The sequence below is a fragment of the Podarcis cretensis genome (genome assembly GCF_951804945.1).
Source record: "Podarcis cretensis genome assembly, chromosome: 8".
Classification (NCBI taxonomy): Eukaryota; Metazoa; Chordata; class Lepidosauria; order Squamata; family Lacertidae; genus Podarcis; species Podarcis cretensis.
The window spans coordinates 50,224,078-50,245,685 of NC_137177.1; the positions used below are offsets into that span (position 1 = coordinate 50,224,078).

General features: G+C 46.8%; 1 protein-coding gene across 1 annotated transcript in view; it reads left to right on the forward strand.

Moving 5' to 3' along the window:
- Positions 1-5,531: 5,531 nt before the first annotated feature.
- Positions 5,532-21,608, forward strand: part of ZFHX3 (zinc finger homeobox 3) — a 340,568-nt gene continuing 324,491 nt past the window's right edge. Inside the window, exon 1 of the mRNA XM_079989142.1 lies at positions 5,532-5,550. The gene's annotated coding sequence lies outside the window, so the exon portion shown is untranslated. The remainder of the gene's footprint in view (positions 5,551-21,608) is intronic.

Sequence of the window (21,608 nt, forward strand, 5' to 3'; positions counted from 1 at the left end):
AGCACAATCCGGCCCTACAGCACCTCTTTGTTGCCACCCTTCCCAGTAATGAGTCTTTTCCCCCAGAATCCTTCTCCATCCCTAACCTCTGGAATACATGAGAGGTACTCTGGGAAACTCTGAGATGCTTGGTTTGCTGTCCATTTCCCAGATGTAAAAACTAGACCTCCTGAATCAGTCAGTTACAGATTTCTCAGAGTCCGAACATTCTAAGGAAAAGCTCCTGTTATACCATAGTAGCCAAAGACCATGTCCTCTGGTCTTGTGATGTTGTTCGTGAGGAGAGTCTGCCTTGAGGCTGCCTGTGATGACGCTTTACTCTGAAGTGCATCAATCACCCAGTGGGGTCCTTAATTTCTGCTTCCAGCTCTCAGCAGACAGGGGGTTAATGGAGCGCGTGCGCTAAGGCGGGGGTGGTGCAAGGTCACTCGGATCTGCTTGTGCCTCACACTTGCAAGGGCTTTGAAAAGTGGAATTCATTTCTGTTTACAGCCATGTCACAGCCGTTTGAATCATACGTATTTGTATGAGCTGGATATTTAGGAAGCAAATCGAGGCTCACTCGTGCATTTGTAGGAGAATTCTGTAAAGGGCTGAGTATTTTCCAAGCTAGATTTATCCACAACATATAGGAAAATCTTGACTAGGCCTATAATTAAAAGTACTCATCTTTTTCTTTTCTAACCATGTGAAACAATGGTTGATCTTCAAGGAATCCCATCTCAATTAGCAAATGAGTCTTTCACTAGCACTTAGAAGCTACAGAGTGCCTTAATCTGCCTCAGGACGATGGCAGAGGACCAAGAAACCTGGGATGTGCTTTGCAGTGGTTTTGAAAACCCTTGAAAGCATTACGGAGAAGGATATTTAGAGCAGTCTTGGGTGTGGCAAGAAAGACCATTGGGGGCTCAGGGCTGCTGCTGGATGCAGGCTGGAGAAATGCCTCTTTGAGCAGGTTTATTTAATAATAATAATCTTTGCTAGGAGGGCAGCCCTTTGTCACTTTCTCAAATAAGGTTCTTAAAAATACATTTATGCAATGTTTAGGCTTTCCACTTTTCTTCATTACAGAAAGTAATATTACTTTTCTCTGTGTTATTTCTAAACTCAGACGTAGCTTTTTCCATGCCTGACATTTAAGCAGTCACACATTACCAACTCCAGGGTGCCTGAAAGCAACTTTCCCCAACCCAGCATCATATGGTCATTCTGTTTTGGGGTGCTGGAGTTTGTAGTCCAAAATCTCTGGAAGGAACCAGATTGGGAAAGGCTATCTTAAATGATTGTCTAGTGTCACCTTGCAGAACCTGGTGCAGTTGTATGTGTAAGCGTGACTAAAAGCCTTTCCGAAATTCACTCAGATTGCAAAGAGAGTTTTTCTTGCATTGGTTTGGCAGTGTTCTATGTGCTATCAGAGCACTCAAAGTGCATTATGTTGGGAGCGAAAGAGATGTGACAAGCAATGAAACAAAACAGAAAATGCCCAGTTTCCACGAGTGCTAATAAATCTCAGGAAAAAGCCACTTCCAGAAATGAACTCGAATGTACACAATCCCATTGTACTATTTACCCTCTGTACCTGATCCCTGTCACAAAGTTCCCAGAGTTCAAGAAGGTGCCTTGGCTTGAAGCTTGTTCCATGGGCCTGAAACAGGGCTGCAGGATGAGGGCATTTGTAAGTGCCACCTGTGCCACTTGGACAAATTCTGTCTATCTGCCTGGCACATCTGCAGGGGGACACAGTGCCCAGATTTTATATATCTGTATGGGGGTATATGTCACTTTCATTTTGGAGAGGAGGCAGCTTATGAACATGTTAAATAGTAATGCACTTAAGAAAACCTGGCAATATATATTTTATATTTTTACTCTAAGAAGAGAGAAATTCCATTATTTGCTGTGAATGAATCCTTCAGGTTTGTTATGCCAAGGTATATTTCAGGGTGTAAAATGTGCTTTTAGGCAAAAAAAATATCTCTAAACAGTGACAAGTACAGTGGTAGCAACTTTGTACTCTGTTAATGATTGCTCGACGTAAAAATTTATCTGTATTATCTCCTGCTGTGCAGTTCCTTGGACATCATAGGGAACTGCAATGTACAAAAGCGGGAGAGGTTGGGTTTTTGTTTTGTTTTTTGGGAAGGGGGGGATCCTGCTGCAGAGTCACAGCTTGTTGGATCGCTGAGGTTGCCGGATTTTACCCTACAAAGAGATGACTTTACAAAAGGGACTTCTGATCTAGTGGGGCTGCGTTTGTTCTTTCTGTTCCTGATCGCCCCCGCCCCGTGCGCGCTCCGCCTGCCTCTGGCTTTTCCTTTTCGTACGAAAAAGTTCTTAATCACCTGTTCTCTCTGCAAAAGGCTGCATGGGTACACAGAGAGACAGACAGACATCAGCCATGTGAATGGGAATGCATTAGTCCAGAGGAACAATTCGCTGGGGAGAGGGCGGGATTAGGGGGTGCTTTGCTTTGCCTATCAGCCTGATTATCATTCGCATTGCAGGATAAAAGCGTCGGAAGTGATGATGCCATCGAAGAGAGATTACCAGATTCTTGGTTCGAGACATTTGCGAAAGTGAGAGAGATCACTTTGCAAAGTGCTGGAACTTGAATGGCAGGCATGAAAGGTTTCTTTCCGCTGGAGGTGCATTCCTTGGAAAGCCACAGCCCTCTCCACAGGGCAGGGAAAGGCAACACCTTCCCTTCCGAGCACTTTAATAGCCACACACTCTTGCGGTGTGATACCCCCACACGTCTGCCAAGCACATGGTTACGGCAGCCTGTGCGTTTGTTTCTGAGTGTTCAGTGGACCGGGGGGGGGGACTGTTTGAGCCTTTCTTCCTTTCATTCAGCGAGGCAGAGTTCCCATGCTGAGGAGAGGCAGCTCTCAGGCTCTGAAAAATTGCATTTAAAACAAGGAAATGCAAAAGATTCGTGGAAAAACCCGGCTGCTGTCGGGGGGGGGGGCGACTTGCTGGTGTCCAGCGCTTTTCTGCTTGTTTTCGTCATTGCAACTTGACCCGTGGCTTAGGAGGAGGGAGCTCTGGCGAAAATGCGGAAAATAATGATTTGGATCGAGGCTGAGTTAGATGAAATTTGGTCTCATTGAAAAGTGGGGGATAAGTTGACCACAATTTACAGCACCGTTGATTCCAAGGGCTACGAAGCGCAACTAACCCAATGTAAATTGGGAGGGGGAGAATCACTAAATGAGACAGGAATGGGTTTTTTTGGTGGGGTGGGGGGCTTGTCACAAATGTGACTGTCAACTAGCTGACCAGAGCGTTGCAATAGGGTGTGCTGGGTTTGGGATGGGGAAGGAAGAGGTGTTAACATTTCCCCAGTAACAAAATATTGCATGTTTTGAATTCTGGGGAAATGCCATTTCCTTGTCATCGCTGAGTAACCACGGTGCATTCAGCACACAAAAGGGGGGGAGAGGCACCATTGTGTCACGCTGAAAGTGGCTCATTTAAAACAGCCTAAATTTGAACAAGTTGGAAAGGTTACAAGCTGCCTCAGTGAGGACACGGCTGTTTCTTCAGTCAAAAGCTCTTCAGGTTTGACTGGGAGAGGGATGTTTAAATAATCAGAATTATTCTGACATTTTCTTTTGCCGTGCCACCATTAGTTACATGCTAGGTAAAAAATAATATCCTGCAGCTATTTATTCATGAAATATTTTAAATAAAGGCCAGCTTCATTTTCCAGTGAATTTTGCCAAATTCCTTAGCCATTTATTAGTGACTGTTTCTGCTAATTACTTAAATATTCGTTGCAAATCAATGTAATATTCATTACTTTGAGGGAAAATGTTTCAGAAGAGCTTTGCAAGAAATGACAATTTCTCCTAGTGTGGTCTCTGCAAAATTTGGTGTCATTTCCTGTATTAACACAGAATCAGTCAATTCTCCAGAGAGGAGGAGGCAAGGTGGTAAAACTAGGATAAAAGCTTGATAATTCAAGCAAGTACTCTGCAAAAAAAAAAAAAAAAAAAAAAAGCATCCTTTTGGCTTGTGGAAAAATTGAAACAGCAAATCTTAGGTAGCACCTGGGAAGAATCTGTGCAAATACTAATATATCAGTACATGGATTAAAACACCAAAACGGTCAGATAGTCCCTGCTGCATTTTTATTATTATTTTGGACTAATTAGAGTATTGTATTTGCTCTGCTGTGCCGACTGCTATAAACGTCACCTTTTGTAATTGAAACCATTAGGATTTTAACATTTTAACTAATTCTCTCTTAGGCACTGCCTTGACATTATCGTGTCCCCCAAACCAGTTGATGGGTCTCAGATTTATTATTATTTTTTCCAGACTTTGCCTTCCTCCTCCTCCCTTCACGCAGAATAGAAGCAACAGCAGCCAAAAGATACCCAAATGCCCGGCCTTGGATCTGGCTGGGGGAACGGAGATTGCTACGGCAAAGGCAGTTGTGGGGGGGGGGGGGGGGAGCCGGCAGCCTCTGGAATTTGGCTGCGTTTGCAGCCGTGATTTCCAGGGGGCCTGTGCCAGCCACGTGGCTTTGCTTTGGCTCTGCCTAATCTCCAGTCCCGATACATATAGTCACCCCCCCCCCACCGGGGCAGGGGGGCAGTCAGCAGCCATCTGTGCCATCCCAGGCAGGCCTCGTCCTGCAACCACGTTCAAGTCCAGTGTCCGAGCTGTCCTGGGAAGTTTATCGTCCACTCCATCAAAGGGTCTAATGGTCAGGAGAGAGGTCTTGATGGGTCCCTGGTGACCCGGCATTAACAGAGTGGACTTGTTTAAGTGTTACGGAGGGTGTCTCCAAACGATCCCGACGCCAATCCCCGTTTCCTTCAATGAGCGCTCATTTGGGTCATGGCTCAATAGGACTCTCTCTCTCTCTGTCTCTCTGCTGACCTGGCCGAGCCTGGAAGGGCTCCTCCGGGGGCTGCCCTCCCCTCGGTGACCAGCAGACAGAAGGGCGGATCAATGCCCTCTGACAACAAACGAAACAATCGCCTCCCCCCTCCGCCCCCCCTCCCGCTCCTTCTGTCCAAGTAGCTTGGAAACGATCAAGATAAATGGTTGGGTCTGAACCTGGAGACTCCAGACCGAAGGAGCCCGAGGGCAGGCAAATCCAATTGGCTTTTGCATAACGAAAATGTGAGGTTTAGGGAGTCAATGTAGTGCAAGATTAATCCAGATTAAACTGTTTGGCGGCACTCACTCGGCTGTTCCCCCTTTTGTCCCCTGGAACGGCTGGTGTGTGTGTGTGTGTGTTCCTTCGGCTGCTCATCTGAATATGTGTGTTGTGTGTGTGTAAAGCAGAAAAGGTGTAGCAGGAGGTATTGAAACAGTACACACTAATAATAATAATAATAATAATAATAATAATAATAATCACATTTTATTATTACCTTTTAACGGTGCATTAATTCCCCCCCCATAAAAAATAGTTATTTTTTGTTCCCCCCCTTTCCCTCCTTCTTTAAGAAATTACATTTGAAGTATTTTCCTTTCCCCCACCAGGATAGGAGCAGCTGTTTCCTTATGGAGAACTGTTCAAAGCCTTTACCTGTAAGTTTGTTCCTTGCTATTCCACACTGTAATAATAATTTCATTTCTCATACAAACATTATTAATTGTCAGATAGCTGTATCAATTCTCTCTTGAATATTTTTGTTGCACAGTATTTATTTTCTATTTTGTTTTTTGCACCTAAATTTGAAAATAGAATATTTCCCTCCTCTGATCTCCTCTCTCTGCTAATCCTGCACATTTAATATTTTGGGTAAAATTCATACAAAAATGTAATCCCTTCTTGGCAAGGGATTTCAAGAGATAATTGAAACAGTTTTCTTTAAAAATGTATATATTCTGAAATAAAGTTTAAGACAGTACAGAATTAAGAAAAATAACTGCATGGAAGCCTTGTTTTAAATATGCTGACAGGCATCAAACATGTTTCTAAACCCAACATCCTATGAGGAAAAAACATGGAAATAAATTGCAGAGAAAAAGAGCCAAATAATTTTGATATTTAAGCGAGTATTTTAGCAAATGTGCCATATATGAATTGGTTTGAATATGTGTGGGATCTCCCAGAGATATATGCATGGTTTAAATATTTGATTCCTTTCTTAAGGTTCCAATATATTAATTTAGCTGTACACAAATCTGTTACAAATTTTCCTAAAGATGTTTAGAAAATGCTTAAATAGGATAATTATTTAGACCTCAATTAAATGGATTTTTAACTATAGAAATACAGTGGCATGTGTCTGTCTATTATCTATCTGCCATCTAACCAGCTAGTTCTAAAGTATTGGAAAGCAAAGAAAAACCAAGTTTAAACACAAAAGGATTTTCCCTCCTGAAATATGGTTGCAAGGAGCTTTTACTTCCTTCTAGGTTGCTTTCTAGATTAGGTGTCCTGCATTTTTTTCTTCAAAAGAGTTGGTGCAATTAAGGTTTTTACAGAATGGGCTGCATTGGAGTGGGGGGTTTGTAAAGTAGATGCCATGTATCTTGAAGCGGGGGGGGGGGATCTGATCAATTGTTAGCAACCTGCATTTTTCTCTTATGAATATGAAATTCCTCCTCTTATGAATGAAGCATACAAGGGTCCACTTGAATATGGGTCTGCCTGTCATTTAAAGACCAGGAACTAAAGTATGCAATCGTGCTGGCTTTGCAATATAAAAGCCTCTCCCTCCCACTGCCGCCACAATCCCTACATCTTTGCTGCTTATGTGAAACAGGTGCTTGCGACCCTAAAGAGGGACCCCAATGGGTGCAGGTGCTTTGCCTGCCTTCAGCAGACAGCACGACCTATCCTGGGCAAGGGACATATTTCAGGTGGATTGCAGTACACAGGCAAGAAAATAGCTCAAAGTAGTGAAAGTCTCAAATTTGGTCCTAAACCAGGTTGTTGGTTGTTGTTTTTTACAGGGTGAGGATTGGAAGCAATTCTCAAACAATTAGGAAAATATTAAAATGTGTTATGACATATTTTCTAGGCGTGGGGTGGGATGGGGAAAAAGCCACACACAGGGCCAGTTCACCCTCCCCAGGCCCACATCCTCTTGCCTTCCTGGCAACTGTGTGCCTCCACCGGGCTTCAGCAGAGAGCAGTACATTGACAACAGATTTCAGGGCATGGGGCAGCTTTAGGAATAAATCGGAGGAGGAGACCTGGAGCGCAGAAGCAGGAACTATGTACAGAAAGAAGCGAGGAGGGAGGGGAGGCTGCCTCCCGTGAGCTCCCTGGGTTTTCTTTTCTCCTATTTGTTTTGATTAGCACTAAGAATGCCTCCTCACCCGCTGCAAATCAGACCCTTGCAAGGGGCTTAGATGGCAGTTCCCCCCTCCATTTAAAAAGGCTATATTGCACAAAACAGAGAGGGGATGAAGACAAGGGAACAAGGCAAGCAGCCTGTCAAGCAGATGCATGAAAGATGCAGGTTTTAGCATCACAATGTAGAATGCATTTTGCTTTTATGATTTGAATATGAAAAGCCCCCATTTTGCTCTCTCTCTGGCCAAACCTTTGGCCTCTCCTGGATTGTCTTCCCCCCAAAAGGAGGGGGGTTATATATATATTTTCCTGTGCCTTGCATGAACAATGGAAATAGGGAGGAGGTGTGTGTGTGTGTGTGTGTGTGTGTGTGTGTGTGTGTGTGTGAAATGACAGAATGACACAATAGGATGACCGTGACTTTGAACAAATAAATAAAACATGCGACTCTGGTGCTCTCTCTCTCTCCCCACCCCCCGCCCTGTTCCAACTGTGATTAAATTTGCTGTGGTCATTTCCCAAATGTCTGCCTGATGAAAATAGCACCCCTTGCCTTTTCTCACACCGTGGCTTTGAGGTAAGGCCCTTCCTGTGGCTCCCAATCTGCAGCCCTGCCAATCACACCCCCTTGCACAGACATGCATGCCTCTTTCATTAGCAGAAAATGCTTCACATTTGATTGCATCACCCCCACCCACCCCACCAGCCCCGTAACTCTAACTCGCCTCCCTTAATAAAGCAGCAGAGCCTCCTCGGCCTCTTGCCGCTCACTGTGCAGCTGTAATGGGGTTTCCTGAATGCCCCCCCTGCTCCCCACCCCCAGCTTCCCTGCAAACTGCCTGGTGTGCAATAGAAAAGAATACATTTTAATAAGCCTTGGGAGGAAGGGGGGAGAGAAAAGAATAGAAAAGAAAAACGAGGTTTTGCTCTGCCGTCTTGTTCTTTGGAATAAGAGGAAGGTGGGCCCGTTGCAAGGCAGGGAGGGAGGGGGGATTTAATATTGCCAGAGATAATAACAACAATGTTAATATCCGGAATTTTCAATGTACCATAAGTACATTTTGTTTTTCCTTTCAGCACGATTTATAATTAAAGATTTTAATCTGGCTTCACATTGAGTTAATAAGCCCTTTGATTGATTAGGATTCATAAAATTGCCATTTCCCGCTGACGCTTTGTGTTTCGGGGGATGCTCTTTTGAAAAGCCGGGCGAAGGTGACAGGGAAGTGGCCTTTGTCTCCATCAGTTCCGGGAGCTCGGAGCCGCTTGCCTTCCGCCGGCCTCCCGGCAACATCTCCTCCTTGTGCAGACACAATTGGGGGAGCCACAGTTTTGCCATTTTGAAGGATGCTTAGAATGGGGAGGGGGACAACGGAGGAAGAGAGATCAGCACTTTGCACATCTGTGAAATCCTACACGTTAGAGCAGCACTGTTCCCAAAAGAAAAGGACCCACACATGACAAAATGTGTTGTATGTGAGCTGCCTCCCACGGCCTCTTTCCTAACTGGCTTCTCTGTCCTTTGTCCACCTTCCTGCCCTCTCCTCTGAACCCCCTTCCATTTTATTTATTTATTTTTTAGTGTTAGGGTGGCAGAGGGGTGATGCTCACCTAAAGAGACTACGAAATGCAACAGTCGGTATGAGGATGGGCTGCAGAAGGCACCTTAGAAAGAGCAGGGAACTGCACCGTGCGTGAGGGAGAGGGAGAAACGCGGCATCTGTATTGCAGAAGAAAAGATGCGGGGCTCGGTTTCCCTTTCCCCTCCTCGTCTTAATCAGGGCAAAAAGCGGCCCCGTTTAGACCGAGAGGAGCTGCACAATGCGGACAGCGTGAGAGCAAATCCCCTTTGTGTTTGGTGCTCTGAAGGGACGCTCCATTGTTGAGCCCAGGGGCCTCTCGCAAGACCCGGCAGTAGTGCCCGGTTTGGAGCAAAGGCTCGCTGAAGAAGACTCAGCTTGTCCCGCAATCAGTACAGGTCCCCCTCCTGCCTCCCTCACCCAAATTTGCTATACCCCATTTTCCTCCCGTTCCCTCATTTATGATCACTTGGTCCTTTGGTGAATGAAATAATTCAGGGGTCAGAGGGGTCAGGGTGGCCAGCAGCTGAGGGGAATGTACGGAGGCCACTGTCCGTCTGCTTGCCAGCTCCAGAACCTGGCTGGGATGAGGCTTAAATGCCACCAGAGGCAGGTTTTAGGGCTTTTGGCTTAGAACTGGATTGGTCTCAAGTGGAAAAATTACACACTTCCTCTCTCTGATTGCCGGAACATTAATATCGGCGCCTAAAGATTTCTGCTCAGATATTTTGCCTCGTCCGCCATCAGTGCCTTGGAGGGTTTTGTTTTGAGATATCTTGTACCGGCACAAATCGACAGTGATGAAAACCTTGCAATAACGCCGGCTTTTGCTTACAAATTGACAAAAATGTCCCCACCAATCCGCAGTAATTTCCTGCATCTCCATAACTGACCTCACGCATTCAGCATCCAAAGAGCTGATTGGTGGGGGTCTTAATGTGAATAATGAAGGACGCAATATTCGGTAGAAGCAGAAAAGGGGGAAGAAAAGGGGAAGGGGGTGGAGAGAAGAGCACACACACGCACACGTGCAAATATAATTTCCCACTGATTAATAATCGTACCCAGCCTGACATATAATATACCTCGGCGCCATTACAGAATCGAAATAAATTTAAAGCAAATTCTCATCTTTCCCCCCCTAAAGCAGGTCATAGGCAATGACAGCTGAGCCAGAACAATCCCCGGTTCTCTGCTTTACAGCAGTGAAAGGTACCTTTGAATGGATGAGAGTCAGCATCTCTTTTTCTACCTTTAGTGCTGGCCGATCAATGCTTCATTAGGCCAAATTGTCTTTTACCCACGCAACCTTGAAAACAGACCCTTTAATTACCTGGGAGGAAGTCGGGGCCATTTGCTTGCTCTCTCTCTCCCTCACTTTCTTCTCTCTCATTCCTCCTCTCTCTTTTTCTCATTCTCTCTCTCTCCCTCTCCAGCAGTTGCAGAAGGCTCAGGGAAGTGGGGGTGGCTGGGTGGGGGTCACTTACATTTATTCACAGCCAGCCTGAGTACATCACTGCTTGATAGAGGAGCCGGAAGAAAAGAGAGTGGGGGCAGGGAGTTGTGGGGGAAGAGAGAGAGAGAGAGAGGAGTCATATCAGACCCTGAGGTGAGAGGGCAGGGGGTTCAAGTCCAGAGACTGCCGCTGCTGCTGCTACAAATGTATGGAGGGGCTCCATTGCGACAGCCAGCCAGCTAGCCAGCCAGCCAGGCCTCCTCCTGCCTGGCTTTGTGGCTCTGCAAGGGAGCTGTCCAGGTCCCGCAGCGGCTGCCCCTCCGTCCCAGCCAAGCAGCAGCGAAAGAGAGGCAGCCAGAAGCAGAAGCAGAAAAGCCCTTTTGGGGAGGGAGCTGGGTGGGGGACACGCCATCTGGAACGGCGTTTCAGCAAATGTAGCAATTTTGGTCCCAGCAAGGGCTGCAGAACAAAACGTGCCTAAATGCTCTCATTTATTAAGAACAGTTAAATAAAAACCCTCAGGAAAAAGAAGAAATCTTAATTCAAGGGATTACCTAGCCCATCGAGGGAGGGCACAGAGTATATATTCTGCAGGCGGGGATTTGTGCTGGCCTGATTTTGAAGGAAAATACTTGAATGAAGCCATAGCCTTTTGCAGGAGAAACGCCGGCGTGTGTCTGTCTTTCCAGGAGCAGACTTTGAACCTCGCCCTCCCCAGGCTAGCCTTCTTGGCAACCTGATAATTTAGGGTTTCAGGGCTCTCTGGCGTCCCAGGAACCCAGCCAGTCCACCACAGCCCATAATAATGGGAAGCTCATTTGATGACATCTCTCTCCCTCCTCCTCAGCATTCCTGCTGAACCACTGCTTGGCCTTTGCTGGTCCTTTAGCATTTGTCGCTTTTGATAAAATGATGGAGATATCCAAAAGCCCAGAAGCTGGAAGATAAAACATAAAAGGGTATGTGCAGGAAATAAAAAGAAAAATGGGTGTTGTTGTTGCTACTAGTATTAGTATTAGTAGTAGTAGCAGAAGCAGCAGCTTAACAATTAGTAACAACCACCACCACCACAACTACTTTAAAAAATATTATTATTGCCATCATCAAAGCAAATAATATATTGTGCATATTTTAATACTGATGCTTTGTGATGCTGTTATGCGATGCTGAAAGGTGAGGTTTCTCCCCCCTGCACCCGCCATCCCCTCCCAGGGCCTACTGGAGTTTCCTCATTCAGACCTGATATAAAAACTCCACCGATTAAAAGCTGGAGCTATGGGCAGAAACCTATAGCTATTTGAGCCTGCTGTATAAAAATGAAAATGTGTAATAAAGCCCCCCTTTCACTTTCTCGCCTTCTCTCTCCCCACCCCCCGCCAGCTTACACAAACAGCCACAACACAGCTGTCACCCGCGCTGTGCAACCCCCCCCCCTTGTGTACACCTTGGGCAGAGAAATTGACACACCAACACACACCCCCCCGCCACCCTGGAGCTGAGCGTCCCACGTTAAGACTGATCGGCAATAAATATCCGACCTCCCTAAATCCCATCATTTGGAAGTGATCAGGGGAGCCGCGCAGCACGGCGAGGGCTCTGCCTAATGAAGGGAGCCGTGTGATGTCATTGCATTAAGCTAAAATAACCACTGAACATGAGAACAAGAGAGATGGGCTGGCGGGGGGGGGGGGAGAGGCAGAGGGAGAGGCAGCGAAATAGGAGCAGGCATATTACAACTCATGTATGTGGATCACACAGCCAGATTGTGAGCAATCCCTGCGCTCTAAGTATCTTCTTAGCAGCAAAGCGCGAGGGAGGCGAGGGAGCCAGGAGCCAGCCACTGGGAGAGCGCTCCCCTCCATGCGCTGGGCCAGGGTGTCAGAGGGCGTGTGAGTGCATTTTTCATTTCTTAGCCTTTATATGGTCTGCCAAACAAATGGGATTAGAGCGATATTTACATGTGTTTGAGTAACTGTGCTGTGTATTTTTTTTCATCCTGGAGACAAGCAGGCATAACCACAGAGATAGGCGCTCTCTCCTCCTAGACGCGTTGCACGTGTGCGTAAATAAGAGAGGCTGTGTGGAAATGCCTGTCCATAGGCTGACAGGACATAGGTGATATGGGGCAGCAGCTGCCCTCCCCACTCCTTCTGCACGGCTGGTTCATGCCCTCAAGTGGGGCAGGAGGGAGGGGCGGACAAGAGGCGGACGTGCCCTTTGGTGGGAAAGAAGTCTGGTCTTTGGGGTGTTTCTTCTGATGGAAGGGAAAGTGCTTTTCAAAATGGCAGCCTTTGCCTGACGCGCGTGAGACAAGTCTCTTTCATCTCTGAAGCCCATCCTTCATGGAGGTGCTGCTGCCAGCCGTGGTTTAGATGTGCCCTTCTACATGTTTGTGTGGTTTATGGACAGGTGATTCAGCCATGTGTGCACACTGACTGCATAGGTGTGAGATATGTACATGTTCTGTGGGGCCCACATTTTATTGAGTCTGGCCCTGTAGTCACTACAGGAAGATCAGGCCAGCAGACTCAGATTCAGGGCTTGGATTGAGCCAGTCAACATAAGGACTTTTTCTGAAGTTTTGGTGACAGGCAGTTTCAGGCCCTCATTCTCACGTTCCTGAGGCTTGTTAGAGACAAGACTTTCTAAGTGCAAAGAGTAGAGGGGCTGAATGCCCAAAGAGACAAAGCAGCACCCCAGGGCACATTACAGGCCTGCAGAAATGCCAGCTTCTAGAGTGGCTGTCGCTTTTCAGAAATACACTAAGGGTATATCTAAAATACACTAAGGGGCATGGCACCCCAAACTTTGGGAAACAAAATTTGTAAATGTATGCTTGATTTTTGGGAGTTGGAGTGGGCTGAAGGATGGGAATGGACAACCACTGTTATGTTGGGGGGGGGAGAGAGAAAGAGAAAAAGAGAGAAAGAGAGAAAGAGAGAAAGAGAGAGAGAGAGAGAGAGAGAGAGAGAGAGAGAGAGAGAGAGCTGTGTAGCCAAGCTGCAAAGCTGAGAGCAGGCCAGTCATTTTCAGATTTGTACTGAACTTCTTCTGCTGCCGTTCTGCAACCTTTGCTGTCCAAAAGGATGGGGCTGTTGTGAATGGTCGCATCCTCCTTCCCTCCTGTTTCTGATGCATTCGCCCTCGAGAACACCAGAACGGGGCGTACAGTTTCTGAAACGATACCTGGGTTGTGGGGTGAGGCGGCTTTTTCTCTGGTGCTGTCTGCAGGATGAAACCCATCCCATGCTGTCCTTGCATCCTCCTTGCAGTTGTGAGATTCATCCTCTGCTCTTGCCTCTCCATCATTAACACCTGCTGGAGCCCCAGTCAGTCCCATCACCTGCCGGTGTGGCTGGGTGCAGGCTGCCCGGGAACCATCGTGCAGCATCACCAGCTAAGGTCAGGGCAACTGCCTGCGCTGATGCTACTGCCTCCTTTTATGGTTTGTGTTATCGAGGAAACCGGAGAAAGCTCCGGCTTTTGATATTTTGACCCACGGTGTTGCTCGCACACTGCCTTGTGGTTTAGAGATTTAAAGAAATGGGATTGGGTGGAGGGGGGAGAGAGAGAGAGAGAGAGAGAGAGAGAGTTTGCCTTAGGTGATAAACAGCAGTGTAAGGCCAGAGGCTTTATGAGGAATTGAAGGCAGGCAGGGGTGGGGGTGGGAAGAGCCGAATGCTCTGGGGGGCTTTCTTTTTATGCAGTAAAATCAGCATTATCGAGAGTAACCAGAGAAAACGAGGAAGAGAAAGCGAGAGCATAGAACCCTTTTAATACGCCCACGCAGGCACACACCAAATATTTCCTTACATGTCTGCCTACACTTGTACCTCGAAGGGCAGGAAGATCAAGAAATCATTGATATGCGTACACAGATCCAGGCAAGGAACAGATGCAGTGCTGGATTCAGGACTAGCCAGCGGTTGATTTATAAAGAACAAAATCAGCTCGCCATCTCAAATCATTCTTCTCATAGTGGGGAGCCATGGGTGGGCACCCAAGGAGGAACATCCACCCACACCCACCAGGGCTTGCACTAGTCAGAAAGACCCCTCACTCCTGCACGTGCTGTTGGGTGAATGTGGATGTCAGGGGGCAGGGGAGGCCAGAGGTGCAGCCCATTGCACCATTACTCGGTGGCTTTGTTTGTTGCCATTTGGGATTGCACCCATCTGCTCCACTCTATCTCCAACCCCACCCCAAATACAACATGCAACCGATGGTTCAGTTCGAACTGGGAGCCTTTTTCACCAAAGGGTAGCAGCTGTAACCAGGCTCCCTTCACACCTGCAGTAACACCCAATTAAAAGGCTGGAACAGAGGTGGCTGAGCTCTATATCTTTAGAATCACAAATTGTAGACTTGGAAGGGACCACGAGGATCATCTAGTCTAACCCCCTGAAATACAAGAATCTTTTGCTCAACATGGGGAGATGTGATATTATCCAGACCCCCTCTTCTGGTTTCAAGGAACCAAGTGCTCGGGTGCACCCATCAGCTTCCACACAAAACTGATTCAGTGTGTGAGTTCACACATTCACCAACATCGCTAGACTCCTGATAATGTGATTATTCAACATGTGCTGAGTGTTGGCTGAATGTGTGCGGTGATTCTACCCATAGACATTTTGTACAGTACTGGAGGTTACTTTAGGTTCTGGATGCCTCATTTGGATGTGCAAGTTGATACTTGAGGGTGTAGCCACCAAGTGACAAATGTGGATGCGTGAACTGACCCAGCACTTCTTTTACTGCTCTTTCAACCTAACAAGGCGGGTGGCTGTACCAGGCCTGTCAATGATGCCTTTCGAGAAATGTCACATGGTGCCGCCTTTCTTCCTTGGCTTTGAGCAATTTATTTTTGCTGTTTCTCGGATGTGTCATTCATTGCAAGTTACTCTTCTGTAGTCCACTGTGAAGCAGGGGTGGGGAGCAAGTAGCAGACCCAGCAGAACACAGGCAGAGAGGGATGTCCCGGTCCTTGCAAAGCAGAAATGAAGTATTGTTTACATCTGATATGTAGTTTTACAAGTAAAGCTGCTAAACCTGGCAAGGGAGGGAGGCCAACTGGTCTCCTGGCCTGCAGGAGGGGAAGGGAAGGGTGAGAGATTCCAGAGAGCCTGGGCCAGCCCTCCCCCTCCCCTTCTTTGGCCCAGCCACCTTTCCTCTCTAGCGCTTCTGTCTAATTAATGTAAGGCCTGCTCAGGCACACCGTCCCTCATTGGGCCTGTCACTCGTTTATCATGCGACCCCCCTAGCCTTGGGTAATGACCTTGAAAGAATATATCAGCCCACGGTGGCGGGAGTGAAGAATTAAAGTGTTTCTCTGAGTGCTTATGGTCATTGCTGACAATTTATATGACACAGCTGCCCTAAGCCGTCCACACTGGCCATGGCAGGGTAATCATTTTCCAGGCAGGAAAGGATTACTGGCCGGACAGGTACTGCCCATGAGCCTCTGGCCGGCTGGGCTACTGCTGGTGGGGTGGAAGAAAGCAAAGACTCAGGGCCAGGAACAGACAGACTGGGAGGGAGGTGTTGCTGGATCAAGGGGAAGGAGGCACATTTGGGCAGGATTGTGAGGATCCCACAAGCAGCTGGGCAGGGTGGCAGATGGAGGAGAATCCAGAGTAAGTTGCCGGGGTAAGAAGGAAGGAGCTATGTCTGAAGTGCCAAAGGGGAGGGCTTATGCAGAGGCAGCAGCCACTGATTCAGGGGTCTGGGCACTCCAGAATACACAGCCAAGAAGCTCCAGATTGCAGGACTCAAGGGATCAGGGTGCTGGGTGCGATGGGGTGATTGCCATCTTGGCAGCAAGAGTCAGCAGTAAACAGACAGCAATACAGAGGATGCTGGCAAGTAACTACGGGGGGGGGGGGGCAGGGGAAGGTCTCCAGCTTCATGAGTTTCCCTTGGGTCAAGGAATAAATGGGGAGAGTATTTCCTTTGAGAGAACAACACCAGTGGACTGAGAATTAGCGGAGTCTGCTTTTCAATGGATTGACTAAAAATTACTGACCACATTCCAAGACAGAATTTGGTACATTTCAACCACATCATTGCATGGGACTTAAGTATGCCAGCTGCTGTTCACTCCACTGGATTGCAGAGACTGCTTTTTGTTATTTAATTCATAGGAAATATGTAACCCAGTTTTTGAATGGCAATATTCTTGTGACGTCCTCTGGCAGTTTTCCCACCACCAAGCAAGGATTTAATTAAACAATTTTGGAAATACTTTGGAGTAGGGTGACTACAATTCTGGAGGTATTTCTGGAAAGAGTGTTTTGCAGATGACATTATTGGAGACCCCAAGGTGTAATACAGTAGAGTAGTTCTGTTTATTTTATGATGAATATTTATTATTAACATTTTTTAATTTTAAATTTTTTAAAAAAATTTAAAGGCAGCAATGCTCTTTTTAAGTGTTGTCTTTAAAACACAGTACTTTTGCTTCTGCTTATCAGAAGTATATTTACAGAAACAGCTGTGTTGCTAAAAATGTTGAAACTCTCATACAGAAACAGGTATGTAATTGATTGACAGATTGATTTATATCCTGCCCTTCCTTCCAAAGTATCTCAGTACAGGAAAAATAAATAAAGATAAAAATAATACTATTTTAAATTTATTATATATATATACACATGCATACGTATGTGTGTATTAAACATTTCAAAACATTTTTTTAAAACCCCTGAAGTCTTTCAGAACATTTGGAACACCTGGAATCAAGCAAGCACTTACTTCTGGTACCTTACAAAACTAAAGACCAAAGGAGTAGCATTTAAAATATCTACAGCCAAAAAGATTATGAAACCCCGATAGACTGTCTGAGAACGATGAGATGGGGGCTGAATTTCTGTTCACATTTCTGTGCAAGACTTTTTAACCAATTATTATTAGAAAATATCAAACCAGTGTATATTAAAGAGAAAAGCAATATATCATAAAGACAAGATAAAAACAATTTCCAAGTGATCAAAATGCCAGCAGTGGAGAAAAATAAAATACGGTACACTGAATTAATATGGGAAGGCCTGTACGAAAAGAATGCTTCTTTAAGTAGATGCCTACCTCATTTGCATATGTTGAAGAGGCTGCCTGCTTCCTGAGGTCCAAATCCTCTGTGTATGAGGACAGCCAGGGAGGCCTTCATGTCCTACTTGTGGTCTTTTTTAGGCTATACACTGTTGGAGGAAGATGCTGGGCAAGATGACTAAGAAGGGAGAGCTCTACATATTTTAGGAGTCTAAACCAGGCCAACAGACCCTCCATCTTCACATGCAGCATACACCACTGAATGCCTGATACTGCATTTTGCTTTGTCCTGCTGACAACGTAAAGATTAGACACATACATAGAAGAGGAGGAGGATACATCTATCTGTAATAATTAACCACGACATATAAGTGGAACCTCCATGTTCAGATAACTGGGGCAGAGGGGCAGCTGGCTCATCTGCTTGTGAGCTTCCCAGAGGGATCTGACTGGTCTCTGTTGGGAGCAGGGGAGTTAGGTCAGATAGCCCCTGGTCTGCTCTGACATGGAAACTCTTCTGCTTTACACTAGAAGGAAGGTGGGAGGAAAGGAAAAAATGGTTGGAACCTGCCCAGCTCAACAGTGACTCAGGAAGTTAAATAATCTGAATGAGCCAATCAAGAAGAAGTTCCTGTTTCGGCCTAACCACCAGTTGGGAGTAGAAGCAGATGAAGCTACAGTGCCACCTGCTGGCCCTGGAGTAGCAGCAAGATGGTGGCTGTTGTCAGGTAAATTACAGGGCTCAGTGGTTCACGCCCCACCCCTTCTCTCACCCCCATTTTGACAGCACGGACAGGGAAGACGGCAGTTGTCTATGAACTTATCAGAGGATAGCGTCTGGTTCAAATTCACCACCAAGCTCCTACATCTCTTAACATGGTGGAACCAGAGCTTCAGTCTTCAGTTGTGAGACTCGGGCCATTCCTGAAGCTATGCATGGCTCTCATTCTGTGTGCAGTGGCAGCAGCTGCAGATGGATGTGGTAGCAACAGAGACTTGGTCTTGCACATGAAGGGGCTGGCAGGAGACACACCTAGGCAGCCTTCTCCAGCCGGTCTTTGCTCATTGTCTACCTGGGCCATCATTTATTTCTCCAGGCTGCTACCTCTCCTGTCAGGAGGGATACTCAGCCACAGTGATGTTTCCTGGGCAGAAGGATGCAAAGAGCCTTGGAGATGCCGTTGCCTTTGCAATCAGCCAAATGTCCTAGTTTGCTGCCATTAATAAATACTTTTTAAAAAAACAGCTGGAAGAAGGAGCTGGAGGCTGCCATATCTTTGTCCTCCAAGCATAGCTTTCTGCAGTAACATCTGCTCTCCTCTGAATAATAATAATAATAGTAGTAGTAGCAGCAGCAGCAGCAGCAGCAATATTTTTAAATGGTTTATCTTGACAATATCAGGTGCCTTCCTTCACAGCATTTGTGTGACGGAGCCTATATATATATATGCATATATTTATATTGAGCATTCTCTCCCCCCCCCACCCGCCACCCACCTCCGCCTCCCCCAGAATGTTCAGCAGAAAAGGCTTGGCTTGATTAATATTTTCCGCTGTCCGGTAACCATGGCAATTGGGTCAGCAGATATAATACTTAATTTAATCTTCCAACTGCCTCCGTGTGCATCACCAATGTCCCGAATAATAGAAAGCTTTTGCCTCTCTCCTTCGCACTCATTCTCCCCCTCCCCCCTCCCTCTTCCCTCTTTTGCTGTTGTCTTGCATATATCTTTGCCAGTGGCTCCCTCACATGACCCTAAAGGTATAAACTGTTTTCTTCGTTCGCTTTACGCAGTTTAAAAAAATAATAATTCTGGCCATCCCTCTCCCCCCCCGCCAGCTGATCCCCCACAACACACATCAGTCCAATCCCCCTCCTGCTTGCCCGCCCCACCACCAACACCACTTCTCCAGCAGCCAATCTCCACGGTATGACAAGGGGAAACGTGGGGAGATTCGGAGAGCTTTCATAGCAGCACTGTAAGGTTTATGAGCCACCCTCTCCAGCCAAATGAACCCATGTGGATTTTCCTGCCCGTTGCAAAGCTCGCATGATTGGCCAAGACGGACGCGATGGCCCGGTCTGCTCTCCAGGTGGGTCAAGCGCCTCGCTTTGTCGCCTTCGACCCCCGCTCACCTATTTCTCATTTATTTCTTGCTCTTCCTTTCCCTTTGATAATTCTCCTCTTGTATTTCTGTTTCATTTTGTTTGTTTAAGCTGCCATGTTTTGAACAGAAAATGAACCCCTTGATGGCGGGGATCTAAGGGCTGGGGAGACCTGGTTGTCTGGGCCTGGGCAGGCTTCAAGGAGGCGAGAGGAACGGGGAGAGGAAGAGGGTCTTTTATCACCTTCAAAGAATTGCTGTGAATTCCAGGAGGCAGGTGAACTGGTGGGCGCCTTCCACCATCCTTCGTGTGTCAGAATTAAAGAGGCGATTCTCCAGCTGTTGGCAAAGCTTTGGTGAGGAGGGTGTGTGTGTTGTCGGGGGGGGGGGTGCCTTTGCACAGTGAAAGAGAGGCAATAGGAGAGGCTAGTTGGATCGAAGGGCAGGCCTTCATGTCCCTGAGCACATTCCTTTTAAGCAGGAGAGGAGGTGGCTATCCATTTGCTATTCGTATAGACCCCGGGCAAGAGGCCTTGCAGAGCCTGGTCACAGGGTCTCTGTGTGGCTTTGAGAATGACCTGGGTCGTTGCTGCAGATGCTATTACTTGCCCTGAACCAGAGTGGCAAGTAATTGGCTACAGCAATCGAGGCTTCTAAAGATCCCAGATCCCAGGCATCTGGGCCCACCTGACTCCCTGAGAACACAAAGTGACCCTGAGGGAACAGGCCAGGCAGGATGTGGGGAGGCAATGTCACCTTTAGGTAACCCCCGCTAAAGAGGAATTGACTGTGAAACAGATTAAAGCTGGGGAGTCGGGTCCATTTGAGGGAGGCAGAAGGTGTCATTCAGGTGTGTGAGATTCTACCTGTCTTTATGGCTGTGGATATTTGTAACGGCTCAGAGTGGTCAAAGAAGCAGCCACAACATACCAGGGGCTGCTTTGCTCCCCATTTACATTTGTAGCAATGATGCATCACATGTCCTTCATCCTGCACTCAATAAAATTGTAGGCAGCATTGCAAACAAAAATGTATAAATTCAGAGAAATTCACATTAAAATACTGATGAATTTTCATGAGGACTTCTTTCAAAAAAATCTGCAAAAAAGGAAAAGTTGAGAGAAACCAAAATTTACAGATTCACCCATATTTCCAACCAATGACAAATCCATCCTCTGAGCGCCCAGGATCATTTAGATTTACACCTGGTTTTGAACGATGCTCATGCAGCTACTTCTGACATTTTTCTGCTCTGCCACGTGCACCCCGTCCAATCAGGAAGTGCAGCCGAGGGCCATTTGCATGGCCTGGTTTGTCCCCAATTGGTCAGGGGTCCTGCTGGCAAAACCTAGCCAGAGGCAACATCAAGGGTTTGGGCCCCTGCTAAGATGCTTCAGAAAAGGAGCTGGACTTCCATAGAAGGGCCTGGCCTCCAGCATGGTGGAGTAAGTGGTGGTCAAATGAGTCTTTTTGGGTTTTATTACAATGAAGTAGTATATAAACACTGTATAATAAAACAAACAAACAAAATGAAGTGAGCAGGTGCTTGCTTAAATATATTCGTTATACGGATTTGTCAAATTAAATGTGCTACTACACTGTCAGGGGCTAAGAGTGGGCGTCCTCTTCACGTGATGAAGTGTAAGACTCTGAAACAGAAGGGGAAGGGTATGCAGGCACCCTCTGAAGCATTCCTACCTGAGGAGCCTGCAGGGCCAGTGTCCTCCTCCTCACCCTGCAGCCAGAGGATGCCATTCTCAGGCTTGGAAGGCTCCATGGAGGACTCGTTGCAACCAGAGACTCCACTCCATTGCAGCAAGAGACTACAGTAATGGAGAGGGCTGGGCACTTTACCAAAGCAGAACTTTCCAGTGCCTGCCAGGCTTGTGGTTAGGAGACAGCTGTTCTGCTGTAGCCATATAGGGCTGGGTGAGGTTCAGTTTGTTGCCTGCTGAAGCAACATAGGAGCCGTGCGGCCACAGAGCCAAGCCAGAGCCCCTGCATTCAGCCAGAACCCATACCCTCCAACATTTCTCCGATGAAAATAGGGATGTTCTATTCTATTACTGTATTCTTCTTATTATTATTATTCCCCAGCCCATCTGACTGGGATGCCCCAGGCACTCCGGGCAGCTTGCAACATATATAAAAA